Genomic DNA, 5000 nt, shown 5'->3' with positions numbered 1-5000 from the left:
TTTGAGGCAAAAACTTTGGTACCGGAAAAATTCAAATGTAAACCGCTAGAATTTAAATGTTCGGTTGTTAAGTTTGAATGTGAAATGACATCCCACTCATTCTGATTAGCAAAAGTCTTTAGTATTTTTTCACCTCCTTGACTTTTGAAGCCAGAGAAAAATCACCAGATCTCATCAATAAACTTGAAATTGTTACCTTTGTGTTTGGAGACTCCGTTTCCACAAGGTTGCCAAGATCAACAATTTTTTCTGCTACTTTCCTTGGGTTTGAATTCTTAAGGTCATTAGTTCCCACATGAAGGACTATATGTTCAGGGTGCTGTCTAATTGTTGGCTGAATATAATCAAACATGTCATTGACAGAAGCTCCAGAAAAAGACTTCACTACGGTTTTGACTCGCTTACCGTTGGAAACTCGCCAGCCTTGCACGTTTTTTACCAAGGAGTCTCCAGCAATGACGACAACAGGTCGTTTGGCGGTCGTTTGATCCACGTCAGGAGCGGAACTCGACTCGTGTCCTCTTGTATTTTGAGCTACTCGCTGTTCCTGCGACATTTTTTGTTTGCCTTTCTTTTTCTTTTTCGTCGATTGATTTGACACCCTAGAACTCGGTTCCGCTTGAAATCTGGAAGGAACTGTCTGCCACTGATCTGCTGAAGACTGAGAATTGTGTACAATCGTAGATGGTGTTACATGCTCCGTGGAGAGAATTCTTAGGGCTTCCAGGAGACTAGCTCTTTCAGCTTCAAGGCCTTGAATTTTCTCTTCGTACATGGAACACTTCAATTTATATTCATCAATCTTTTGCAACAAGGCTGTTTGACATTAAACAAACGTTCTAGGCGCTCACCGAAGTTCGCAACATAGACTGGATGAACATAAAACTACAACAAACTTGAGAAACAAATTAAATAAATATATCGTCGTGAAAGGCAAACGGTCTCAAAGGAAAAGAAAGAACAAAATATGCAAAGAAGGCGATCCCAAATAAAGAACGCGCCCCGTGGGGGTGAAAGTTGTATAATAGCGAACTAATAGCACAATAAGACTGACGGAGCAGAATATACACAAGGGAATCCCACCGCACCCAACCAAGCCGAAAGGCGGCGATAAAATAAATAGAAAACCAAACAAAAAAAATCGAAGCGAGCGAAAAGCTATAAAAGCCGAGGGAAAACCTACATAAAAATACCTAGGTCGAAAATGACGAGCAGTAAAAAAGGTCGGGCATGGAAACACGTGAAAACGGGCAAACTAGGCAAAGGAACGGCAAAAAACGTGCATCTGAACCCTAGCTGCCTAAACCTAAACGTTAAGGAAGATTTACAACAGAAGTGAAAAATTATCTCTTGTTCGACCCTAGGGGCCGGAGCAACTACAGTAGGTTCGGGAGCAGGTGCAGCTAAAGGCGCAGGTTCAAGAGCAGGCGCCGCCAGAGCTGGTAGCGGAGGTTAAGCAGGTTCGGCGTCGGACATGAGCGAAACTTTACCGTGACTTCACCGAACTCCGTTGAACTGACCACGAGGCGACCAAAAATTGTGATATTTGAAGTGGAGGCCGCAATGCATTATAGACTACTTTAATAAATGGCGACCACTTTTTCATTCTTTTGTTTTAATGTTAATTAGACCTACTGCCCTCATTTTGAAACAAATATTCTTTTGAAACTTGCTTGTCGTAGCGAGGCTAGAAAGGCTTATTAGCATTAAAACAAAAGAATATTTTATTTGGCCGCCATTATCAAAGAGGTCTATATTACTACCGCGCAGGTAGAGAACGCTGGAATTTAAAGAACTTGAGCCTTTCCCGTGCAACAGGATAATTATATATGCAGTGAGAATAGGTTTCCTTTTGTAACTCATGCCCAGTAAAACGGGTATTCGCAAATACTCTGGGGAGCCACCTTACGCATGTGCGGTTTTTAGACGCGGACGGCAACCGGAAGAGAACATTCAGGGAACCAGGACAGAGGTGTCTCCCAGAATTTTATACTAACTATCTCTATTGGAGAAAAGATACTTAACTGTGTGAAGACAAGTTAAAAGGGAAAACAGCCCACTTCCGGTTGCTGTTTGCGTCTCAAAAACGCGCGTGCTTAAGCTCGCTAAAAAAAACGCGGGTAGTTCAGCTTCCTTATGACTAGATGGATCAGCTCTCTCAGCAGGTTTTGTTTTCACAGAAGGTGAAGAGCCCTAGAATACTTAGCTTGAGTCGCTGAGTACTTATTCCAACGATTAGTTTTGATGTCGAAATTGGCAATTCTCAGGCTAATTGGATCGTTATTCAAAACTAAATAGATGCTTACCATTTAGCGAAAGAATCCCAAAATTTCGGTTTGACGTCAAATGGAAAGGCTATTTTCCGGGAAATCTCTTCGGAAATTGTGGACAAGCTCCAGAGATAGTCCACTTTTTCTGTTCGGAAGGCAAAAGGGGAACTTCTCGTATTATTTGCGAGAATCGTTCCGTTTCCAGGCCCTTCCTCGCAAGATCGAGTAAATATGCGGGATGGAATGCCAGATGGTAAAAATGGTAAGCGCCATTCTCTTCCGGTTGCACAATAAATTCGGAAAATCGCTTACTTTTATGCTACGATCATTCCACCCAGATTATTTTGCTAGATGGTAAGCACTCTATACTCTCATAATACTCTCCTTCGTCATTTTCATCCAGTAACCCGAAAGTCGAAAAACGCATCTTAAAAATACTACTCGTTATGGCCTTGTTCAACTCGTCAACAGTTTTTGGCGGACTCATGTGAAAAACCCTTCTGGTATTACCAACTTCGACTTGCACTTGCATTTCCGACTCCATAGTTGCTTCGCGCGTGAACCTGCCTACACTCAATGTAAAACTTGAAAACATGATCGTTTGGCGCCAAAAACGTTATCAATTTCGTGACCTGAGTCCGCAAACGTTTCATTGGTCAAACGTGACAGGTATGAGACTAAACCGTTAACGTTTAAAAGGTAAAACTACATGCAAAATTAGTCACACTTCAAGGATGAACGCAAATGGTGGTAATAAAATTTGGCGCAGAGTTTTGGAAATCAAAATAGCTGCGAGGTTGATCGGCTGGATATGCCAGACTCTTTACAACGTTCAACAGTGAAAAACATACAATTCATTTAACTTTAATGAAACGAACGACTTCCTAAAGTTTAAAGGTAATATTAATACTGATTGAATTACTGGTCTTACATCAAAGAAATTTCTTATAGAAAATGCTATCGAGGGACACCTCATCTTAGGGTGAATCTTTAAATAAATGGAGGACTTAAAGAATAAATGCTATACCGAGTAATTGCATTGTGACTAAACTTGATAGACAACAAATGCAAGGAAACGATGTTACGTGCTTGTAATATTTCGATATAAATCTATATCATCTTCAGACTAAGGCGGGATACAAGTAGCAGAATTTTAAATACTGCGAGATTGTGCAACAGTATAATCACGTGAAAATGAAAAACAAAGAAACAAAACTGTCAGGAGAATAGGCGGAGTTCTCTACTGGATTGACTTGATTCACTTCTCGAGAGACTGAAGAGAAGGAATCATTTTTGACGAGATACATAAGAATTAAAGAGTTGAACACCAGTATTCCATTTTGGTTAGTGTTAGTGTGTTTCAGGAATAACCGGTTCTGATTGCTTGATTGACGAGTTGAATTAAAATGAGTAGAAGCCCATGCCTTCAAAACGAACATTGAAAAAGCTAGAGAAGAACACATACCTACAATATAAACACATTTACAACACTGCAAGGATAAATTTCGTGATGTCACCATATTTTCAGATAAAATGTAACTCGGCTTTTTTTTATCAAAGTTACAATTCTAGTCTTTTATTTAGGAGACCAGCGAGGTCTTCGAGTTCACACTTTACCGGTGTGGTTTAAACGGCCGACCCGGGTTGAAACTTGTTGGTTGTTCTGCGTGTCAGAGTTACCCCTGAAACGCTGGATACACCTGATACGCTTGATATTATTGATACGCCGGACACCCCTAATACGCTTGCTGCACTTGACAGAGCCTTAGAAAGGAATTTATCACCCGACTCTGGGAGAATACTTTATTTAAACCCAAGAGTGCGTTCGATTGACCGTATTCCGGAATAAGAATACGTGGAGTGATATTTTAAAATGGTATGTCTGGCGTTTTGAAGCAACAAGGATAATAAACATATGTTTAAAATGGCATTTGAGCAGATGTTTTACAATAGAAACATATTTGTATTCTCAGTTTTACACTGGAACTAGCTTGCAATGGAGGCTAATACGGGGAAATATATGAAACATTTAATGACTGGTCCCGAGGGAAACGGTTAATTTTGTTTCCGGAGAATCTCAATGTTTCCCCGAGATTCGAGGGAAAAAAAATTAAATCATTAAGTGATTTGTCATATAGCAAAAAAAGAAAAAAGAAAAACGTGCAATGGCAAAAGCAACAGCGGTCGTTGGTCACTAGGGAGCTTAAGCACGCGCGTTTTGAGACGCGGACGGCAACCGGAAGAGAAATTTTTGCGTGCCATGACAGTGGTGTCTCCCAGATTTTTGTACTAATTATCACTATTGGAGAAAAGATACTTAGCAATGTAAACGTGGTTGCGTGAAAACATGTTAAAAGGGAAAATAGCTCACTTCCGGTTGCCGTCCGCGTCTCAAAAACGCGCGTGCTTAAGCTCCCTAATGCTAATGCGGGGAAACATTTACCCTCTCACGTCAAAGACGCTGTCGGGAAAAAATCCCTGCTCTATAACAATAAAAAGTATTTGCATTTGAAAAGATTTCCCCGCATGAGCTTCCATTGCAAGCTAGTTCGAGTCCAATACTGAGAATACGAATATGGTCTATTTTAATAAGAATCTCCGCAAAAACAAAGGATTTTATTTTATTTTTACCTTCTATTCTATGTATTCTTCTCCTGGAATACGGTCAATCGAAATCACCCCAACTCAAATGCAAAGTAGTCAAGCATGTGTTGACTTTGAGAGCCTACG

General features: G+C 40.4%; 1 protein-coding gene and 1 long non-coding RNA gene across 7 annotated transcripts in view; one reads left to right on the top strand and one right to left on the bottom strand.

Annotated features, from left to right (window-relative positions):
- Positions 1 to 4429, top strand: part of LOC137995747 (uncharacterized) — a 9845-nt gene extending 5416 nt beyond the window's left edge. The window contains exon 2 of the long non-coding RNA XR_011122282.1: positions 1527 to 4429. This is a non-coding gene — a long non-coding RNA (uncharacterized lncRNA). The remainder of the gene's footprint in view (positions 1 to 1526) is intronic.
- LOC137994132 (NLR family CARD domain-containing protein 3-like) overlaps positions 3120 to 5000 on the bottom strand; it is a 45470-nt gene continuing 43589 nt past the window's right edge. For all 6 annotated transcript variants that reach the window (XM_068839819.1, XM_068839885.1, XM_068839937.1 and 3 more), the window contains one exon: positions 3120 to 5000. This exon is cut by the window's right edge and continues 2428 nt beyond it. The gene's annotated coding sequence lies outside the window, so the exon portion shown is untranslated.

This window comes from Montipora foliosa, chromosome 1 (assembly GCF_036669935.1).
Source record: "Montipora foliosa isolate CH-2021 chromosome 1, ASM3666993v2, whole genome shotgun sequence".
In the NCBI taxonomy this organism is placed as follows: Eukaryota; Metazoa; Cnidaria; class Anthozoa; order Scleractinia; family Acroporidae; genus Montipora; species Montipora foliosa.
The sequence above is the reverse complement of the archived record's forward strand: the minus strand, read 5'-3'. Positions and strand labels throughout refer to the sequence as shown.